A 24,006-nucleotide genomic window follows, 5' to 3' on the forward strand; every position below is an offset into this window, starting at 1 on the left:
GTGTTTTTTTGTTTTTGGTCCCCCCCCCCCCCCCCGTAGAGAAATAATCATGTGCTCCTAGAGAACAAAAAAAAGTTAGGGATGATGTTGAAAAGTAAAACTGGAGAAACAGACTATCATCTAGGATGATACAAGCATCACCACAGAAGCAGCCCTGCCCACTTCAGACACAAAAAATCCCAGTAGTAGATCTGCCTTGAGAACCAGAGTGGTGTGGCAGTTAGCATATCAGACTAGATCTGAGAGACCCAGATTCAAATACTCACTCCACCATGAAAGCTTGCTAAGTAACCTGGGGCCAGCTGCACACTCTCAATCTACCCCACCTCACAGGATTGTTGTGAGGGCAAGAGGGAGGAGAACTGTATAAGGAACTTTGGGTCTTCATTAGGGAGAAAGGTGGGTTATGACGCAAAATAAAAAATGAATAAAATAAAAAGTCCCCCAGTGGTGCCCAAGTCATAACCTTGGTTCTCACTGAAAATGCAAGTACTTAGAATTCTAATGTTATAATGCTCCATAAACATTCCTCCTGCTAAGCAGAGAACATTAAGTGTTTGCCTAAATGAGCTAATTCATCTGCTGTACTCCATTGCCAGAGGAGCTGCGGTGGCTCAAGTGGTTAAGACGCTGAACTGCAGGCTGTGGAAGGTCGGTAGTTCAGCAGTTTGAGACCCGAGTGTGCCGCATGACGGAGTGAGCTCCCGTCTCTAGTTCCAGCTCCTGCCAACCTAGCAGTTCGAAAGCAAGAAATTGCAAGTAGATAAATAGGTACCACTTTGGTGGGAAGGTAACAGCGTTCCGTGCGCCTTGGTGTCTAGTCATGCTGGCCACATGACCACGGAAACGTCTTCGGACAGTGCTGGCTCTTCGGCTTTGAAATGGAGATGAGCACTGCAACCCTAGAGTCGGACTCGACTGGCTTTCGAGCAAGGGAACCTTTACCTTTTACTCCATTGCCAAGCCCAAGAAGAGTTCAATTACCCACCATTCTGGAGCCTGCTCTAAGGTACATCATTACCTGGTATGTCTGAAGGGGGGGGGGGGGAACCAAGCAGGCAGAGGTTATCAAAGCTGGGGTTTGTGCTTTTTAAGGATGCCTTTCTTAGTTTCTCCTCACTGAAAAAAACTCCAAGGACAAGTCACTGATGATTCCAAGTTTAAGAGTGCCATCTAGTGCCTTGTTTCTCCTTCTCACTGGATTCCAACGTCCCTTAGTGGATACAAGTATGCTTTATTTCATCCATTTATTGACGGGTGTGTGTGTGTCAAATTCTTTTAAAGGTAAATGTCTCTTTTCAAACAAATCTCACACTAGCTTTACCAAAGGCAGCAGCAGTTAAGGTACAATCAACTGGACTGTTATGCAGCTTTGGAGAGGGGGAAAATGTGGAGATGCCTGGAACCATTAAAATGTGCAAAGCCTGAGTTAATTCTCCCCTGCAATTAAGCAAAGCCCTCAAAGGCAGCCTCACAGCCAACTATACCATGACCTCATCCCAAGTATTAAAAGGGAAAAAATTAATTTGATAATCCATGATTAACAGGATTCCAGAATGGCAATTAGAGTCCTATTAACAGAGACCCAGACTAACAACAGCTAGTTCTGCGTCAGATCGTAAATTCCTGAAGTGCTGAGGTAAACAAGCATTATGCCCTAGCATTACGGCAAATATATTCTTTTGGGGACTATCTGGCCATACATTTACAAAACCTTTCCTAAGGCATGTACCTCTGAATAGTTGTTCCCAGGGGTCTTGTTGTAGAAAAAGAGCTGCCGGAGCTCATTAGCATAACTCATTAGCATAACTTATTTGCATATGCCACGCCCCCTGACATCACCGGAAGTGACAGAAGGCCACGCCCCCTGACATCACCGGAAGTGTGTCAGAAGGCCCGGCTACTTACCCTCCTGCTTCATCCTCATTCCCAAACGGAATGAGGATCGAAGCAGAGGGCGGGGTAAAGAAGGGGGCGGGGCTTCACCACGTGACCGCCCCGCCCCCTAGAGGTTCTCTTCCGGAGCTCCGTACCTGAGAGCTCCCCCCCGACTAGAGCCCTGGTTGTTCCCAACATCTTGGAAGAGACTGTTAGCACAAAAACAAGGAAATAAAATAAAGGAGGAAGACGAGTGCCCTGCCATTGGATCCAACTGAAAACTCCTATTCTCCATGTTTCCAGCATTAGGGAGACCTCCCAGCCTTCCTCTTTCTTGCCAAGCACCGGTCAGTGGGGATGACGGGGAGGAGGGGAATGCTGGAAAGCCAGCATCATACCAGTGACATGATGTCACTTCTGAATAAGACCTGGAGGTGATATTGGTATTTGCACCACAGGCACGATGCCAGTTTTCAGCAATTTCACCCTTATTGCCTTGCCCTGATGCTTGTCAGCCAAGACCTTGCAACCTTATGTATCATGGATTTGAGAACAGCCAGGATAAGTTCCATGCAACCCAAACCTAAGCCCTGTGCACTGGTGTGGCTGGTAGCGCAGGGGTCTTTTTGTAGAAAGAGAGGTGCAGGAGATCATTAGCATAACTCATTAGCACATGCCACACCCCCTGGCATCACCGGAAGTGTGTCAGAAGGCAGCAACCGCCGCTCCGGCTCCACTGGACTGTTTTGGATTGCTAGCTATGGGGGTGGGGGGAGAGAAATCTGCCCTTACAGAGGAGGGAGAGCTTGTACCGGAATAAAACTTGGTCTTAAAGGTGCCACTGGACTGCTTTGGTTTACTGGCTATGGAGGAAGGGGAAATGAGCAGATCAGACTAGATTTGAGAGACCCAGATTCAAAGCCCCCGCCACCCCCACCAGCAACGCCCCGGCACCCTGAGCGCCCGTGGCCTCCCTCTGCCTCAGAAAAAGCTCCTGCCACCCCATCTTTAAGCCTGATCCAACATTGGCATCTCTTATGTTCTTATGTACCTAAATCCACACATCGGGGGCACCTAGGGGGCAAAGAGATTTTCCTGCACATTTGGGGCAAATCCTCCCAAAAGTAAAAGAGCATTCCTTACGCACTTACCAATAGGAACTGTGGCAGAGTCGTGCAGGGCTTGGTGCTGTTGCTGCTGTCAGCGGCGGGGTGGCAGGGGGAGGGAGAAGCCTTGGAGTGCCGGCACTGGGAGCCGTGAACATTGTTGCTGTCGTGGGGGGGGGGGGGGCGTAAAAGCCACACAGGGCTCGCCGCCATTGCTGCTCACGGTGGCAGGGGGGAGAAACCTTGGAGGGCCAGTGACTAGACTCAGCCGCAGCTGCCGTTGGGTGTGTGTGTGGGGGAAGCCTGGCGAGTCCAGCAGACCACCTGCTGAGCTCACCAGCAGCCGCTACCGCATCCTCCTCTCTGCTGTGCTTCTGCTGCTTCAGCAGGTGAGCCACCCGGGAGCCGGGGGAATACTCCCCCCGACCAGTGTTCCCTCTAAGCTGAGTCAGTGTGAGCTAGCTCACAGTTTTTTAGCCTCTGGCTCACACATTTTTGTCTTAGCTCAGGAAGGATGGCTCCAGAGGAAACTAAGTTATGCAACAGCCAAATTGCTGGCTCGCAACTTTAATGCCAGTAGCTCACAAGGTAGAATTTTTGCTCACAAGACTCCACAGCTTAGAGGGAACATTGCCCCCGACCCGCGAGTATCGCAGGTCCCGCCTCTTGTTCTACAGTATTTGTTCTCACCATTGGATATTTGCACAACATGCCCCTCTTTTTGTCCTATGTTTTCTTCCCCTAGAGTTCTTATCACCATAGCACATAGCCCCATCCATGCACTCTATAATCTGAGATATTGGTACTTGGTTAGGATTTATAGTGTTTAGCAGAGCTATGATTGACTTAGGGCTTGTGCCATGACTTCTAGGCATGGTGGGACAGTCATTTTTCTACCACCTGTGACTTCTTTTGGACATTTTACGATTACATCACGGTTGCTGTCAAAATCATGTTATGTCAGGGCAAAAACTGTGGGTACAGCAAGCTGGGAATACCACAAATACTTCCACTGGCCCAGTTCTGATCTTCCTTTTACCATAGCTTCAATAGGCAATGAAAAATGCAGGGGTGGAGAGTCAATTTCATATTTCCCTATTTTTAACTGGGTTCTGATATACTCCTGTGCTATGCCTAATAAAAAGCAGCTGTAGGTGTCAGCCAGTTTCCACTACAATGAGATTTGTTTTTGTAATTTCACTGCTTCCTGCATCTTTGGGTGGATCTAGCTTTTTTCCCTCTTTAATAGCTCTTGGTAGGTTTGGTGTACTGCAGCTTAAATGTAGTTTTAAAATAGCTTCCTAAAGCACAGGGAATTTTATTGTATTCTTCTATCTACCCTAATTTGCATCCTTTGAGCCAGCTCTCTTGTCTAACAAACCTTCCTGTCAGGAGGGGGACAGTCCTCAGCCCCTCCTGCCTCTTTCCCGCTCGGCCCATCCTAAGAAATCAACCCTGACTGTTCCCTGGAAGGCCAGATAATGAAACTGAAGCTCAAATACTTTGGCCACCAAATGAGAAGGGAGCACTCACTGGAGAAGACCCTGATGCTGGGAAAGATTGAAGGTCAAAGAAGACGGGGACGGCAAAGGATGAGATGGTTGGACAGTGTTATCAATGCAACGAACATGAAATTGAGCAAACTTCAGAGGACGGCGGAAGACAGGAAGGCCTGGCGTGATCTGGTCCATGGGGTCGCAAAGAGTCGGACTCGACTGTGCGACTGAACAACAACAACAAAGCAGAGCTGTGCCCTTCTAAGTCCACTGAAGTCAACAGACTTAGAAGGGGGTAAACTCTGCTTAGGATGACACTGCTAGGCATCTTCTCCACATGGTTTCTGGCTAGTGCATTTTGTGGAAAACAATACTGGCTACTAAAACAGAAATGATTTACAGTGCAATCCTAAGGAGAGTTACCGGTACATCTTTCTATGCCCATTAAAGTCAATGGGCTTAGAAGGATCTAATTGTTAGGACTGCCCTGTCCATAGTATCACAGCTGACTAACCACATAATTCCTTATTTATTAAAATCATTTATTAAAATTTTATTCAACCATTTTAAAGAAAATTCAGGATGACTTGAGAGGATATCCAGGTCTCCTGGCATAGCGGGAGACTTCCCAGCAACCTGTTTGGTAGAATGTTGGTGCCTAAAGTGCCAGAGGGAGGAAAGGCGGAGGAGGCAACTTGGGAAAGTGAGGTATGCTGACAACATTTCCAGTGAAACCAAAAGTGATGTTTTAGATGTTCCATGTTGTAATGTCATACTGTGTGCCAAAGATCATATCTGACCAAAAATCTGGATGCAACATAAGACATGTACCAATGCTCTAGAAACTCTACAGGAATACCATAGAGTTTCTAGAGCACTGGCTGATATCACACCTGCCCCTTGCCCTGCCACCAAAGCTCTTAGGGCTGCCAGATGGGGGCCTGGCATCCCTACTGCAGTTTCCATTACCCACAGGCGAGTAGGCAAATGGGTTCTGGAATATACACATTTCCCTAAAACATCCTCTACAGAAAACGCTATCCTTCCCTGGAGAGGCAGCATGAAAAGTTCCTACATAATATCGAGAAAGAAGCACTTTAAGGATTTATATAAGCAGTGTCAGAGGAACTGTTTACTTTTTAAAAAGTTATTGGGTAGGGTTCATATCTTACGCTTTACATTTAATTGAGAAGCCTGGTTTAGCAAGAGAAGGAATCTTCTTCTGTTGGCAGAAAATTCTCAGTGACCTAACTGGACTGATAGGGCACAATGTGTTGTTCAGATACATTTGCATTTCTAGCCAAGAGATCATGCAGAACAACAGCTCAGATCTTTTTAAAAGGTCTTACTTCAGAACAATCATGAATACTTCAATGAGATATAAAAAGGCAGTGGAGATCATCAGAAAACACCAAGAAATTCAGCTTCTGGTATGGAGTGAAATTCAATATTCCTCCTTACGGACACAAAGTTTTCTCTACATCATTTTTGTTCCAAATTCATATTGGCCACACTGAGCAGACTGCAGAACTAAGTGAAAACTTTCAGTTGGGACCCCTGTGTTGTGTTTTAAACTGAACCAACCAGTGTGGAAGTTTGTGTCTGATGAATAAGGCAACTGTTTGCGGGTGGGAAAACAAACTCAAGAGCTAGTGTGGATATTTTTTATAGCACTCCTGTATAATCATAGTCAGTGATTTGAGCTCTGATGCCAATTAAGGACCTCCACATATTGCCAAAAAGTACACACATACTAGTATCCAGCAAGACTTGTAGCAATACTGAGGTTTTTATGTAGCTGTTCAGCAGACACTTCCCTAGGATTAACTATTCAGTGAAAGTCTGAAAAAATCAGAAAAAGTTTTCCATTAACGGAAAAACTGATGTGGCTTGAAATGACAGCCAAGCGACGGTGTGGAGACAGCAAATTGAGATGGTTTTCTTTTGGAAAATTAATTCTTTGTCACCACAGGCTGAATCTGTTTTAAGGTGGAAATCGATGAGCTGACAGAATTACAAAATGTTGCTAACAAGCTATTAAGCAGAGTCCCAAAACTGGGAACTGAAGATGCAAATAAAATCCATTCCCAGAATTTTCTAGTATGGCTTTGCACTTCCAGTTCTAAATGAAGACCTGTCATATATCATAAATAAATTCATATCATATGTATGGCACACTATAGAAAGGCCATGTTGTATGTAATTTTGCAATTGTTTTTTCAACCTCAGAAAATAAGGCTGCCATGGGAAGTGGAAGACTGACGCATAGAGGGAGAAGGGCTTCAGAACCTTCATTTCTTGTGCATCCCCACATGTACACACTGAAAAAAATCACTCTTCTCAAAATAGTATAATTCTTACTGGGTAAGAAAGCTAAAATACTCCTAGGATCTAGGGGTCTTAGTAGACCATACACTGAACATGAGTCAGCAGTGTGATGTGGTAGCTAAAAAGGCAAATGCCATTTTGGGCTGTATCAACAGAAGTACAGTGTCAAGATCACACATAGTGATGGTATTGCTTTACTCTGCTCTGGTTAGACCTCACCTATTGTGTTCAGTTTTGGGCATCACAATTTAAGAAGGATATAGACAAGCTGGAATGTGTCCAGAGGAGGGCAACGAAGATGGTGAGGGGTCTGGACACTAAGTCCTATGAGGAAAGGCTGAAGGAGCTGAGTATGTTTAGCCTGGAGAGGAGACCACTGAGAAGTGATAACTATCTTCATGTACTTGAAGGGCTGTCATCTGGAGGATGGTGTGGAGTTGTTTTCTGTTGCCCCAGAAGCTCGGACCAGAACCAATGGGTTGCAATTAAATCAGAACAGTGGAACAGGCTTCCTCGGGGGCGGGGTGGCTCTCCTCCTTTTCAAACAGAGACTAGATGGTCATCTGATAGCAATGCTGATTCTGTGAACTTAGACAGATCATGAAAGAGAGGGCGGGAAGGGTTGTATCAGTGCTTAGCAGCTACAGATGGAATTTCTGGGGGATTCAGAAATCATTCTCCCCACCCCATGTGCTCACAACAACAAAAAGAGGCAGGATTAATGAATGCAAAGTATTTTGGGTGGCTTTATGCTTACATAAGCAACAATCAATGGGCTGGGGTAGAGTGGTTGTCATCAGCTTTGTATATAGAAGGTCCAAGGTTCAATTCCTGGCATCTACAGTTTAAAGCTAAGGCAATAAGCAATGTGAAAGACTTCTGGCCTGAGACCCTGGAGAGCTGCTGCCAGTCAGAACAGACAATACTGATCTTGATAGACCAAAGGTCTGATTCCATAGAAGGCAGCTTCATGGATGCATAACCACCTGCGTGTATATCATACCTTTGCTATCTCGCTTGAGAATCACTTCCAACTGCTGTGCCCTGAGTGCTACCATTCAGTTTTCTTAGCTTTGACCTCTGCCATAGATGCATCAATCCAAAATCCAATTTGGAGTCATTCAACAATGAAACTTTTACAAGTTAGAGAGCATCCATTTTTCCAGTGATATAGGGCAGTAGGAGGAACTTACAGATGGAAAAAGAATAGAAAGATGCGATTCTTCATCAGAGGGGCTGGGACTGGGTCCCATCAATGAAGTTCATAGCAGTGTTAGAAGCACAAATCCCTGAACACAATAGATGGACACAGGATTGCACTCACTGGTCCCATTCTGTAACATCCACATGTTCAGTCAATTATCTGTGGTGAGCCTTATGCACATATCCACATAGGCTGTCGCACATGATCATGTAGAGCCTTGTACACAAGAATGAACACAAGACTTTGCAGTAACACAGCCCACTCTATGTAACACTGGCACATACTCTTAAACATCAGCATGGGGTTTACAAACTGCATTTTTGGCGTAGCATTCATGATTTGAAGAAAAAACCCTACTGGACCCAGGCATCTCTGCAGTTATCATGACCACTTGCAGGGCTGTGTTTGGAATATTTTTCTTGTTAACCCAAACATGAAAAGAGGCATTTTATGACCGATTCTGACTTTAAACCAGAGCAAGAGGATTAATCTTACTTAACCTTTTCATACAAAGTGGGCCTCCTTAGGGATTCTGCACAGTTAACTATTTGTAGTCATTTGTCAATGCTTACTTAACAGCAAAAAGTTTGACTTGCTGCTTTTTTCAGACTAGGGCAACATTCTAAATTCCAGTTCTGTGAAAAGAAGTATTATTATTGCAGCCTGCATCTTTCAAGGGGTGGGATTTTTTGAAGATCCATCTCATCCTAATCACTCCCAGTTATATTTATATTAGCAAGGAAATACACACCAAATAATTGTATAGACTGATGGCACAAAACAGACAACGCAATCCTACGCAGAGTTACTGCAACCTAAGCCTATTGGTTTTAATTAGGAAGGTGCACTAGCAACAACATCCAGATTCAGAATTAGAATTGTCTATATTCAATAACTGGAATTTAGAAAATCCAGAATTTCTGAATATTCAGAATTCCATTAAAATCAATAAGAATAATCCGTTCTAAAAATAATACAAAAGGGCAAACCGCATTGTAAAAGGCTTCCTTGGCCCTCTCCCAGTGCATGAATGCTGAACAGTACAAATGCCACTAAGACAGCCTTAGGCATGTCACAGTGGAGCAGAGGACAGCTGGTACTGGGGAAAGGGCAGACACTCTGGGCAGCACTGGTAGGCAGACTGAAGCAGCAGACAGACAGAGGTAAGTGAATGGGAACTGCCCCAACAACACTGAACACAGCACAGTTGAGTGAATGAATACAATCCTGGAGTAGCAGCTGGAAGAAGGGAAGAGGCAGAAGACTAAAGCATGGCATACCTTATTTATTTATTTATTTATTATTTACATTTTTATCCCGCCCTCCCCGGAGGCTCAGGGCGGCTAACAGGCATGTAGCTAATAAAACATAAAAGCAGTACAAAATATTAAAAATACATCACAATTTATAGCCTATCTAAAAACAGGACTATCTAAAAACAACCAAAGAGACAGAAGCCCTAAAGGGTGGGAGAAAGAGGCCATGAATGGCCTGAACTGCTGATGTGGCAGATAGAGTGGTCAGAAGAGACATACATCACCAGCCTATTGCACCAACTTAATCATTTACTTTATTTATATGCAACTTTCCTTCCCAGTGTAGACCCAAGGCAGCTTACATCATTCTCCTCTCCTCCATTTTAGCGTCACAACACCCCTATGTGGTAGGATAGGCTGAAAGTGAGTGACTAACCTAAAGTCATCCAGCAAGCTTCCATGGCAAAGTGCTACTTCAGACCGGGGTCTCCCAGACATTAGAACACCTGAACCACCACACCAAGCACTGCAAAGTCACTAAGTGGCAACTGACCTTGACAGAAGCCAATGCATAACCTTAAAGAAGAGTTGGAGGTTGGTTGGAACACCTGATATTTTCCCCACAAATACCATCTGCCCTCATTGGTGGGGGGCGCATGGTTCTACTTGTCAGTAATATGATCCCAGGGCTTTTGGCATATCTTTTTTGTAACTTTCTAAACTGCTTTTTTTAATATATACTTTTCCACAGCCTACTGTGAGCATTATCAGCCAATGACAACATCACTTGATCACCAGTATCTCCCTCCCTCAAGGTAAAGCCGGAGTTGAGAACAAACCTTTTGAAGCAGCCAGTGGACACCTATTGTGATCTGATCTCCTTTGTTGTTAGGACTTACATGTGCTCTGGTTTAGTTTCTTTTGTAAACAAAGTGGGGAGAGACATATTGGCTTATAGCCCACTATGCTGTCTAGACTTCTATCATGAGTACAAAAGAATTTACATGACTATTTCATATTATTCTTTTCTTCATGTACCAAAGACAAAGATTCTAATTGTTCCAGTGCAAGCATAAATGAAAACTGTATTTATCACTTCAGAACCTCTCTTTGTGTCTTTTACAAGTCAGAAGGATCTCACAATGAAGTTATCCATATGATAATCATGACACACAAAGAAGTACAGATCTCTGAGATTGCGCAATACACACTTTTTGGAAACAGCTGTGACAATGCTAATAGGGTTCCAGGCCAAACATCGTATGACATATCATACAAAAAAGACATGGGCTGATTTTAGTTGTGTGTGGGCTTCCTTTGTTTCTAAACAGAATCTATTTTGTCCACTTATGTGGACAACAAAGAAAGAACATACATTCAGGCAAAAGTGCATTGTCAGGGTCTTTTAATACTGCTTTGCCTGTTAATAGATCCTAAGTAATATTTTGCTGGGTCGCATCAAGGAGAATCGAGTCCAGAACTATCTGCAAGAATCCCAGCAACTGCTATGTGGTCTGCTAGAAACTGGTCAGTGGTCCATCAATGCCCATCCCTGATATAAGCAGCACAGTGAAGATCCAAAAATATAGGAATCTAGTGAGCAATACTGAACATATTTGGATGAGAGAAAGGAGAGTCTGTGGAACAAATGATACCACTGTCTCCCCAGAGCTCCCTTACCTCAGGGCAAGGAGGAAATAAGAACTAACAAGACATCTTTACTCTGCATAGATTAGAATCACCTTCATCTGCAAATCATGAATGCAGCAGACAAACTGAATATCCCATCCAGAAGGTGCCCTCAACCAATTACATCTTAGCTGACCGATCTTTCTTGCCTGTGATACGCTGCACGTGTGTTTCAGAGCCTGAGTAATCAGGCCGGTTGGAATGAAGGCCAGAACAGAAGCAAGGCTCAAAGACAGACAGGAACAGGGCCCCCCATATTTCAGCCCTCTTCACTAGAATAGTGTTGAATTCAGACCTGGAAGCGGTGGCTGGAGGTAAGGAGCTAGATTCCTCTTCAGCAGCGCCTTAGAGACCAACAAGACTTTCAGTGCTCCTGAAGCTTCCTTTGTCAGATACAAAATCACTCCCAAAACCATCTTGGTCTCTAAGATGCCACTGGCTCTTCTACTGCAGACCAACACAGCTATTCAACACATGGAGGTAAGGAATATTCTATAGGTCTTTCTTTTATATGTGGCAAAGGGAGATCTCACATAACTCCCCAGGCTACCTATAGGCTCTTAGATACTGGCATCCATCTGCACAACCAGGAACAAAATGCAATATTTCAAGGCACAAGAAAGACAACATTTTCCAGTACCTCTGTCAGGTACTGTTATATGCACGCTACTCCCATTCACTGATCAAACTGATCTTCTCTTCGTTGTGTTCTATCCCCTTTTCCCTTCCTGTAACTCGTCAGCACTTCTCCTCCTGCAGTCACACCAACCAACACATTTCCGAATCATTACCCAAACTAAGCCAGCCTCCTAAACTCCACACATTTACTACTCCCACCTACTGCTGCGGGTGTCTGTGAGGGGCATCTCTGCATCCCTTTCTTCTACACTGGGGGGGGGGAGGAAACCTCAAATATCTGGTGGCTGTAGACTGGGTATCATTTACACATAAGGCCAGCTGACCTGCGCAAGCACATACATGCCACACAGCCCAGTTGAGAAAGTGTTGAACTCTCCATTCCTATATCCATTTTGGAATTTGACTCCTAAACAGCTATATATCACATTCCATAAGTAGCATCATCTCTGCATGGTATCAGCCCTGGTTGTGTTACTTTCTCCATAACAACCATAATTATTTTATTTAAAATATTTATATGGCTGCCTTTCTCCCAAGCATCTCAAATACCACCAACAGGTTCTGTGCTACTGGCAGCTGGTTGGGGGGTTTCTATGTATTTGTGTTCAGTGGTCTGAACTGTCATTCTGGCAGCTATGAACATATACATTATTAGTTGTTTGCATTTACAAGGATATTCACCAGTGTTTAGTCTTTTCTGACTAAAAAGCAGCAGTTCTGAAGGAGAGTCCATGTGGTAACCAGAGATTGTTCCTATGCCTGTTAATATCTTTTCCCAAAATCCTTAGGTTATTGGACATTGTAGCCACATGTGGAGATAGCTTTCAAGTTATTCGCAGTCCCTTCAGCAGAGATCAAGTTCAACATTGTATGTGTGTGCGTGTGTACACACACACACACATATAAGCATGCAGCGGCAAACACAAGTAGGATTAGGACTTTACAATTCATATAGTGAACATTTGTTCAAACGGATACTTTACAAATTCCATTCCTCAGACCATTCTTCTTCCACTAGGGTCATCCCCATGGTGCTTCCCAGCATGCCACAGGTGTTTTCTATTTTGCTGTTATACATTCCACAATCTGTATGCAAGTGGTGTTAAATCTCTAGACTGTTTTTTGCAACAGTCATTGGTTCCGTTTGGAAACAACCATAGGTCTGAAAGTACTGCAGAAGGAGGAGCAGCCTGCCCATTCTGAGATTCAGTATGACCCTCTAGAAAATAAGCTTTAAGCCTTTGATTTCGATTCCAATTTCCCAAGATCAAGATATCCATAGGATAAGGATTACATCTTGGATTGTGTGCAAGCATTGAATAGGGAGTTATTTTTTTCCTACTCTCAGTGGTCTCCTATTTGTAGCATGGTATTTAGCACACCTTAGGTCTTCTGCTTTTCTTGGACCAAGTGAGTAAGGCAGCAAAGCCTCAGCATCTTTCTGGCACTCTCTGGCAAACCATTATTTCTCTTCTGAAACTTCCCTTCAATGGAACATGTGCATTATTCGCATAATAATACAGGGTATGGCACTCCCCCTTGATGTGCCTCCCAAAGTGTTTTCATTGCTACTCTTTTGGACCAAAGAAAGTCTGCAATAAGTTTTTGCTACTTGTCTTATTGACAGAATGAACTGTACAAGTTCAAACTGTTAAAGACACATTAACAAGTCATATAAATTTCTACTTGATTTTACTAGGTGAACTTCATCCGAAGACAGAAGCCCAGTCACAGTGCCAAGGATGTTAAGGATGGAGGATGTTAAGGATGGAACGTTTCGACTGAACGTCTTTTTCAACCATCCTAATGAAAAAGAAGAAAGCTTTTTACAGATTTTTTACAGATTTTTTACAAAAACCGGAATTGTTGAAGACACCTGATTACAATACAACAATAAACACAATTGTTTGAATGTACATACAATAAAACCCAATTGTTTGAATATACATACAGTTTGTAGTACTATTCTTTACTTCATGTTTCCATTAAAGGTACAAGTTATCTACAAACAAAAATCACATAACCTTATTATAGCTTACATGTTTGTTTAAAGCATAACCTCAATCCCTTCATATAAAATTACTTATTTAAATTTCTCTTACCTAAACTGGCTGAGAGCAGCTCCCAAATCTTTACAGCATTTTATTCGGATAGCAAATCTTAAACATACAGGTTCAAACTAGTTCCTTATATCCTATTAACCAGGTCACATGATATTGGATACTGGAGGAGCCACCTTACCAACAAACTTAAAGTACTAGAACATTATTCCTCTATTCATCTAAGTGCAATCATGCCAAAGCAGTGTACCTATTTGCTGTTAAAGAATCATCAGGACAAACTCCCAGGTCACATGATATTGGATGCTGGAGGGGCCACCTTACCAGCAAACCTAAAGTACTTGAACATTTTTCATCTATTCATCTAAGTACAATCATTCCAAAACAGTCGCATGATATTGAATGCTGGAGGAGCCACCAGCATCCAATATCATGTGACTCTTTAACAGCAATAGGCACACTGTTTTGGCATTACACTTAGATGAATAGAGGAACAAATGCTCAAGTACTTTGGGTTTGTTGGTAAGGTGGCTCCTCCAGTATCCAATATCATGTGACCTGGTTAATAGGATATAAGGAACTAGTTTGAACCTGTATGTTTAAGATTTGCTATCCGAATAAAATGCTGTAAAGATTTGGGAGCTGCTCTCAGCCAGTTTAGGTAAGAGAAATTTAAATAAGTAATTTTATATGAAGGGATTGAGGTTATGCTTTAAACAAACATGTAAGCTATAATAAGGTTATGTGATTTTTGTTTGTAGATAACTTGTACCTTTAATGGAAACATGAAGTAAATAATAGTACTACAAACTGTATGTATATTCAAACAATTGGGTTTTATTGTATGTACATTCAAACAATTGTGTTTATTGTTGTATTGTAATCAGGTGTCTTCAACAATTCCGGTTTTTGTAAAAAATCTGTAAAAAATCTGTAAAAAGCTTTCTTCTTTTTCATTAGGATGGTTGAAAAAGACGTTCAGTCGAAACGTTCCATCCTTAACATCCTCCATCCTTAACATCCTTGGCACTGTGACTGGGCTTCTGTCTTCGGATGAAGTTCACCTAGTAAAATCAAGTAGAAATTTATATGACTTGTTAATGTGTCTTTAACAGTTTGAACTTGTACAGTAATTCTTTCCTGTGTCATTGACTTTACAAATTACTGGGTCCACTTGTGTTGTTCTGCATTATTGACAGAATGATACATATAAGAAAAGAGCATAAAACACCTAGAAAGGCTAGTCATTTTACTGTGGACACATGACCAAACTATGTTAAGTTTTACGCATCACCAAATGATCACCCTTTCAGAATTTCACACCAAACCATGATTTAGTGGCCTAAGGACACATAGTGGCCAAAGACATACTGATAAGTTAAGCAATACTCACCTTTGCAGCTGCAAGGTGGTCTGCCCCTCTTTGTTGTAATACATATGATCAGTGTATCCTTGATTATCAGTAAGAACATAGAAGAGTCTTACTGGACCAGACCAGTGGTCCATCTAGTCCAGCTTTGTGTTTCACACAGTGATCAACCAGTAGTCCTGCAGAGCCAAAAATCAGAGCACAGAGGACAAGGCCACCTCCTGATGTTGCCTCATAACACTGGTATTGAGAGGGTTACTGCCTCTGAAGGGGAATGCTCCCTTCAGTGATCATGGCGAGTAGTTTTTCATGGACTTTCCCTTCATGAATCTGTCTCATTCCTTTTTAAAGCCAAGTGTGTTTGTGGCCATCACTGCATCAACCAGCAGTAAACCACTGAAAAATGTCAACAGTAGCATGGAAACCTAGATAGCAACTTAGAATTCCCCACACAGAGCTGCTTCCTCAACAGAAGCAGATGGGGAAGCAATGTTCCAGACCCTGCCATATTCAATTAAAAGAAATTTGGTTGCCATGGCTTGAAAACACCTCTGCACAAGACCCAGGAGATCTGCTGATGCCATCTAGAGTAGCACTACTGAGCTAGGAACATAGAGTTCTCAATGGTGTCCTATCCAAGTATTAATCAGACCCACATCCGCCAAGGATAGAGCTACATATGACAGTAGCATAACGTGCAAATGCAAGAATTGAGCACCTTTCCATATTCCCCTCCCCGCAGCACTTCTCTCTGATCCTGGGAAAGCTTATACCAAGGGTTACAGAACCTAGCCATGTAGTTTGGAAGGCTGCAGTGGGGAGCAGAAAGGGAACAAAATCACCTTTTTTTGCCTCTCATCAGCACAGTACTGCTGATGGAAAAAGGAGGAGAGGGTGATTTTGTCTCCTTCCCACCGTAGGCTCCCAACCCACATGATTATTAGACCAACTGAGTCTTGACACCCTGGGGAAGAACTTGGCCATGGTTGGAAAGGACTACTGGGAAAGGGAAAATTGGAAAGATTCATGACCATCAGAAACGTCTGCTGACAATTCACAAGAACCAACCCTGGCATTTTGATCTGTAGGTCTCGGTCACCTCCCATTAAAAAGGGCTGTTTACAGAAGTACACTCTGAGCAGAAAACTGGTGGGCAGACTTTGTCCACATGCCACTTCCTCCTACCCAAATACTCCAGCTCCCCAGCTTATTTTCTTCTAGGTTCGCTTTAACTTCAGAAACAAGTCCAGGCAGAACAAAGTTCACTGGGAGGAGAAGGTACAACTTTTGTGCTTGAATTCTCCCAGCCATACCTACTTTACAGGCGTTCAGTAGGGATCCCACGTTTGAGGATATGGATCTCTATCATATATGCATCCAATCCATAGCTTCAATAATGCTGATCACAACAGGATGTTCCTGGATCCTTCACTGTGTAAGTTACAACACACACACTGAAACTAAAGGCAGAGGAGGAGAGAGGAGTACTCAGCCACAGGACATCTTGTATCCTGATACAACTTAAAAAACTATCACCACTCCATTCTTCAAAGGAAATACTTGGAAATACTTTTTGATGCCCAGCTATTTTGCGCTGCCAACATTCTGCTTAACTGGCAGCATTTCAAAGAAAACCGTTACTGACCACAGTCGTAAAAATGTGGGATCTGCAGCTCATATTAACAAAGCATAGCTGAGCTCAACTTATGAATGGAATGTTCCCTCAGTCCTTCTAGAAGTAATGAAACACAACATCCCAATGTACACAGAAAGATAGCAAATTGAAGCCCAGGGGCTTGGAAAGCAGAAGAGCAACTCTTCTGGCCACTAGATGCCAAGCATGCTTACAGCTGTTTTAACAGGCATGACCAAGGAGTGTCCCCATGAGCTACACCCACCCTCAGCCCTCCCTGCACTAGTCTGAAAACACCCATCACTTAGTTCTAAGCCAGCAGGAGCCCCGCCCCAAGCACCAGAGGAAATGTCACCACACAGGTCACTGGCGTATCTTTCCCTTATGGGTGGGAAGTGGCACTGTCAGTTCACAAGAAATATGGGAGTATCTATAACAGTCCCCAAGCAGTACCACTTCTCAAGCAAGATGTGCCTCCTTAGTTTGGGGGAAGAGAGCCTTTAGGGCATCTGCTACTTTCAGAGGGTCCTGTCTGTACAAGCTCCTTACAAGGACTGGAGTCGTTGTTGAAGAGAAGAGGGGTACTGGCCTCCAGGCTGTAGAAGTGTGTCAGCTGTCCCAGAATGGGAATTCAAATCCACTGACAGGCAACAAGAATGATCCTGGAAAGTATCTGCACCAGGTTTATGTACAGCTTTGGGCATGAAGATCCACCACAGAATGATGTGCATTTGAGCCAACTGATTAAAGTTGGGCTTTTCTGGTTAAATGGGGTGTCTCCCGAGGAGAGAACAAATATTTTAGGCACCTTTCCAGGAAGAGGCAAATATCTGCATGTTTGTAGCAGATTCTTTAAAAGTATTAAAGTATTTGCGTTGGCTCATACATCTTTCCCGTGACATCTTAATTATTGTGCACACTGGGAAAATTCTCTGCAGAGAAGCAATCATGAAAAGGGGGTCTAACAAATCTACGTCATGCTGCCATAAAAAGTTCCTAGAGAAAACCTAACAAGAAGTGAGATTAATTCATTTCGAATGAAGTCTAAACATGAACACAATATAAAGACAAAGAAAGACTCATTACAGAATCCCTTGAGTAATTTCTCTCAAGAACTGGAAATACCCTTTGACAATGGACCAGCAATGAAGGAAACTACATCTGGAAAGACTGTCATTTTGGCAAGGAGGAAAGTGATCTGATTAGTCTATCTGAGTATCGCTGCCAGAAATGTCATGACATCAGTGTGCTATAACTTGTAAAACATGTTGCTTCCCACCATTCTTCAGCTGAAAGGGGGAGGGAAAGAGGGAAAGAGGGCTGACATTTCTTCTTTCCAGACCCCATTGCTGCAAACACATATGCAGGCAATAAATACTCACCTGTACAGCAATGAGAGAGCTGAAGACTGAACAATGGATAACCTCAGGTAACCCCAAAACATCAAGCAGCACAGACGGGTCAATGCTGACTAGGTACCCAACCTGTTTTTATTTTAAAGTCTTCAGGCTCCTTAGACAAAGGATGCAAGAAGCCATGTTGTCCACAGACATATTCCAAAGCAACAGGCACATAACAGCATTTATCCGAACCAACCAAGACTTTGTTAAACCAAGTGTATCAAGGACAGTATACGGCCTATGAAGTTCTCTAGAACTCTTCACCAGGTGGGATGTTCAGCACAAAAGAGATGGGGATAAGAAAATAAGTTGTTTTAAGACACAGTCAAGAACACTAAAGCCACACAGCTGTCATCTTAAAATAGAAAACAGGAATCATAGTGTCACATGAGATGCTTCTGTTCATGGCACACACTGTCCACAGTATTGAAATTTGAAATAACTAGTCACATGTTTTACTACAAATTTCAGGTCTGGTGAAGATTTTTTCAAGAGCACATTGACAAGTAAGTGACGTGCTTATTTCAGATGATCTGTCACACGGTCAACAGGACACTTTTGAAGTTATTGTTTAGTGATTAAAGGATTATGGCAACTTTGGTCAAACAAGAACTAGGGCATTCTTGTGCCACTTGAATTATATATGTCTATCAATAAATAATTTTTGAGACCCGTGGAGATACAGTGGGTTCCTGGACGTGTGTGGGTGGTCCTGCCTTCTGCCAGGAAGATGTCTAAAATGGACTTTGGATCCCTTCCAATTCAGAGACTCAACTTTTTGGCTCAAAGTTAGGGCATGACTTGCCCTTTCTGATTTAACATGTGAGACTGCTGATACAGATCAACATGTGTCTGCTACATAAGCTAAATCCTCCTCAAAAGTGGCCATCTCCAGTGATTCCATTAGAGATATGGTGATGCAACATTCCATTAAAGGGCTTCTGTTTCCCCTAAGGCAGCACTATTTTGACTCCAGTGTGCTGAAGGAACACCACACTTAAGTAGTTTAAGATAGCAGGAGGAGATAGACCAAACACAGTATAATGCAGTGAGAGGTTAACACGGAACCAAAGGATTGTTGTGGAACAGTGGCAGCTTCCTGAGCAAGGCCAAAAACCAGGTAGCCTCACCTCTCAACCCAACATTTTTACAATGTCTCTAGACCAGACCTTTTCTTTTTTCTCAACTTTTTAAACAATTCTGGATAGTTTTTCATAAGAGTCTTTAGTGATATAGCTACAATTATACAGTTGACTGTGTTTTAGTTATCTAGAAAGACTTCCCCAAATGCTGCCCTTTAAACAGGGTTACTTTTATAGCAGCAGCTCTTTTATTTCTATGTGAAACTCCTTCATGATTTTTAAATCTAGGCTGAGTTTTTCTAGCCACAATTCACTATTATGTGTCAAATTATTTCTGTTCCACTGAGGCAGGCTATGGTTTATTTTTTTTAAAATGCTAAATAGAAAGAGGGTTTTTAAAAAATGTAATTACCTTTGCAGTTATATTACAGGATATTAGGGAAATCCAGACTCCCCTGTTGCTTTCAGCCACATCTGACTCCAATCTTAATAGCTCAGCTATTAACCCTGTAAAGGTTCCCCCCTCCCACAGCTGATGTTAAAGTTTGTCAGGTAACCAAGGCTGACTTGCTACAATAACCTTTAAAACAGAAGAGGAACATCAGCTACACAAATCCCAAATTCTGAAAGCAGAGGTGTGGTGTAATCCTATGTATGCTTAATGTTGAAGTAACTCCTACTTAGTTTAACAGGGCTTACTCCCAAATAAGAGTGTACAGGATTATAGACTAAGGCCCCCAAGATCTCAATAGGACTAGCTACCAGGATAAACAAACTGCAGGGTTTTTTAGTTTCTATCTGCTTTTGCTTGCCAAACAAATATTTGTTGATCTTTTACTGCTGTGATTCACTTAATATTAGGCACATACAAACTCGGCACTATCCCTTTAGTGGTATGTTGGACACAACCACTAGAAAAAGGAGGTGTACGATAAATGTAGTCTTTGCTTCCTGAGCAAAGTTTCAGTAGAGCCAAAGAAAAGGGAGATTGTTCTTGAGTGGTGGTGGGGGAAACATCATTAGAGGCTCCATATTGCTACAGCAAAAAAAAAAAAGTATTTTTTTGGGGGGGAGGAATAGACAGATACCAAAAGGTCAACCTCCCTACTTCATGTCAAACCATGAAAGATACATTGAGGAGTAATGACACCCATTATTTCTGACACCTTTTTATTTTAATAAGGAGAGAATATCCACCATTAACCTTTAAATCCTCTGCATAAACATTGGCTTGGGGTACTTGTAAAAATCTTCCCTACTGTGTTCCAAGCCCTCCACAGTTGATAGCATTTAGAAGCACTAAAGCTAGCAATTTTTTTTAAAGCTTTATTTTGTTTTCCTGAGCCCCCAGCTGTGGAACAGTGACAGATGCCTGACCAAGGCCAAACCCGAGCATCCAGCCTCTGCTGAGCTCATGCTGAAGAGACACAGAAAGGAACCCAAGAAGACAGCCAAGATAAATGGTTGCAGTTTAAGTTGTAGGTCCCCACAGAGGACAGGAGCATTGTTTGAAAGGGAAGGGGAACTGAGCAAATGCCACCTCGTTTTTCTCTCTCTCAGCAGAAGACAAATCTACTCCTTAAAAAGTTGAATTTAAGCCATGTTTTAAATATATCTTTGTAAAGATGTGCAACCCCCCCCTTCAAGAATCTAGACACAGACATATTGTTAGGACAGCCAAACAAAACAGCTTGCTCCCATGGGATTGCAGTACACGCCAACTAATAGAACAGGGGCTGAAACACTGACACTTAGCTGAGGATAATGGAGAAAGCCAAGCCTTTGGGAGGGGGGGAGGCCAGTTGTCACCCCACTGACAGACAACAGCTGAGCTCACACATCTGGAGCCCGATTCAAGCAGACACACTGAAACTCACACCCATCTATAGTCATAGCCTGCTCGAATGACAGATGGGGCTTCCCTTGCCCGGGGAGTAAAAATAAACAAATAGCTCTTCTGTAGCAACGGCCTCCCTTTAAAAAAAAGAAGAAGGGGGGGGGGGAGCGCATGGCATCCTTTGATTACAGAGCAACAGTTTACCAGCAACACGAGATAAATGTAGCTTTTTCTCCCGTGCGGGCCAAGAGTTTTTAATTACACCTACGTCCCGATCTCGCTATAATAAATAGCTTCCTCTGCCCCTAATACTACGTTCCGTTTCTACGGACTGTGTGCATCGCCCCGCCGCATGCAGCGTCTGGCGCAAAGCACCACCGAGAAAGCAGCCAGTTCAGTATCCGTCTGAAGCGAACCCTCCTCTCGGCTGTGCTCCTGAAGGGGCTGTTCAACGGCAAGCCTTCCCCGGAGTTCTCTCTCGACCACACTCCCCTCCCCGAATCAACCCGCACCGGGCACTGAAGAAGAGAGACGATCCTGGTCTTTTCCTCCCACTTCTTTCGGAGTGGCGCTTTGGAGGAGCCGTTTTGCCCTGAACTCTGGCCACGGCCAAGGTCAGCGATGCGGAGGATCCTGAGGACCGCCTCAACGACCACACACACGTTCCCGGGACGCGGCGCCTCGTTGAACCCAAAAGAAACCACCCTCCTTCCACCTTGTTCAGTTTCAACAACAGAGACCAGAACTCAAGGGGAGCCCTACGGAGGGATGCTCCAAAGTCTCATCGGTCCCTCTCTGAAGACGTCTGGGGGGCTCGATTTGGCCACCCTGCCCCGTTCTCTCTTTTGCCAAGTGACAGAAGACGATGTCGCCGGGGGCGGCTGACATCTTGCGCCTCTTCCCCTCCCAGAGGCCCGATTTCGCCTCCCACCAAGCCCAGAACCACCGCCGGCGCCCCCCTCTCCCCACGCACGGACCCTCTGGTGACTTACCCTCCGAGAGCAGGACTCCAGCAACGCCGCAGCCAGGTATTCCTACCAGAGACGACGGGGCGACATCGAGGGGCAAAGAGGAACCTGCGGCGCTCCCCGGCCTGAAGAAGTCAGCGCAAGTCGGAGCCACGCATGTTCCACACAGGACCGCAGGAGGAAGGCGGGAGCCTTTCCGTGCAAAGAGTCCGGCCGCCGAAGACAACCGCGCAGCTCCACGCTCTTTGCTTAATGGAACGCAGCCGCTCGATGCCGCTACAAGGAGCCCAGCGTTCCCCGCAGCCCATTGGCTGCGGCCAGCTGCACAAGCCAATCGCCGAAGGGCCTTGTCTCGCCGGCAGCTTGCAAAACCCGGGGAGCTGGATCGCTAAAGAAGAGGGCTGCTTGACAACGTTACTAGTTGAGAGTGAATGGGAACGATTTGGGGGGAGCAGCTTACAGAGTAAGGCAAAGCAGGAAGGAAAGGGGAAGGGGGCAAGGAGAAGGGGTGAGTTAGGAGGAGCGTGCTTTTTAGGGGCTGGTCTTGGGTGTCGCTAGATTGGATGGATGATTAGCTGAGCAAAAGCATTTCTAGCTATTTGAAGTTCTACCAGGCATAGCAAGAGTTTGAGAAGCTGAACAGATTAGGTTGATGGATTGGACTCCGGGAAATGGGAGGAAAGATTTACATTCCCAATTTCCCCCTATGAAATTGACAATTACTTTATCCGTGGCCTCCGGCTTTCTGTTAAGAGGGGCAGTTTTCTTCCCTGAAGATAGATATAGGTGGGTAGCCGTGTTGGTCTGAAGCAGCAGAACAAAGTTTGAGTCTAGTGGCACCTTTTAAGACCAACAAAGTTTTATTCAAGGTATAAACTTTTGTGTGCGTGTGCACTTCTTCAGATACATTGAAACAGAAGTTACCAGTTCATACAGTAAATTATCATTAAATTAGCGTACAACATAATAAAGATTCAAGGACCAAACAGAAATAGCAAGCTTAGTTTATCTGATTACCATTTATTTGGTGTCCCCAGACCAGAGAAATAAATACATTCCAATCTACCATTCCAAATTACATTACATTCTACTACTATTCATTACATTGCAATCCGTATTTGTTTATGCGTGCTCAGGTGTGTTTTAGGTTGGGCTGAGCCCTCACAGAGAGATTTGGAGCCACCAATATGTAAGGAGTAATTTAAGGTGGGGGGGTTGTTTGTTTGTTTTAGCTCTTGTCAGTATTTTTTATCCCATGGAGATACTTGTGAAGTAGAAAGTCCTAAAGTTCTCTGTGTGTGCACACTCATGCAAGCAATCCATTCCTGCACTCAGGTCCTATGTGATGCCGTGCAAATAAATAAGTGCTTGAAATCAATGGAATTTCATTCTTTGGCACTACTTCCTTAAATAGTCCTATGAAAAGACAATAAATGTTTGTGAACAAACTGCTGTTTGTATTTTCCAAAAAGCACCCTGTTTTCTAGACTTTAGATGGCCAGCATTTGAGAAGTTTGCAAATATCAAGTGACAGGTTGCTTTTCATGCTTAATAAGTTTACCAGGCATAATTTGTGTTCCTGCAAAAAAATAAGAATACATTTGCCACTAATAAAGTGTTGTACTTGAAAATCAATAAACACATTATTAATTATTAAAACATTATTAATATCATCATCATCATTATTCTTATTTAAACATTTGATTTCTAGACTGCCCTCCCCAAATAGGGCTCAGGGTGGTTCACAACATTCAATTAATACACTCTATCAATTTCAAACCTGGAGCTGACTGTGGTTCAGATCATGAGCTACTCATTGCAAAATTCAGACTTAAACTGAAGAAAATCGGGAAAACCACGAGGCCATTCAGGTTTAACATAGATCGCATCCCTGATGAATATACAGTAGAGGTGAAGAATAGATTCAAGGGTCTGGATTTGATAGATAGAGTGCCTGAAGAACTATGGACAGAGGTTCGTGACATCGTACAGGAGGCAGCAATCACCACCATCCCAAAGAAAAAGAAATGCAAGAAAGCAAAGTGGCTTTCTGATGAGGCT

At 43.5% G+C, this 24,006-nt stretch overlaps 1 protein-coding gene across 1 annotated transcript in view; it reads right to left on the minus strand.

Annotated features, from left to right (window-relative positions):
- Positions 1 to 22,177, minus strand: part of PRICKLE1 (prickle planar cell polarity protein 1) — an 86,704-nt gene extending 64,527 nt beyond the window's left edge. The window contains exon 1 of the mRNA XM_015407355.1: positions 21,970 to 22,177. The gene's annotated coding sequence lies outside the window, so the exon portion shown is untranslated. The remainder of the gene's footprint in view (positions 1 to 21,969) is intronic.
- Between the last annotated feature and the right edge of the window lie 1,829 nt (positions 22,178 to 24,006).

The sequence above is a fragment of the Gekko japonicus genome, unplaced genomic scaffold (genome assembly GCF_001447785.1).
Source record: "Gekko japonicus isolate JY-2015 unplaced genomic scaffold, Gekko_japonicus_V1.1 scaffold290, whole genome shotgun sequence".
Classification (NCBI taxonomy): Eukaryota; Metazoa; Chordata; class Lepidosauria; order Squamata; family Gekkonidae; genus Gekko; species Gekko japonicus.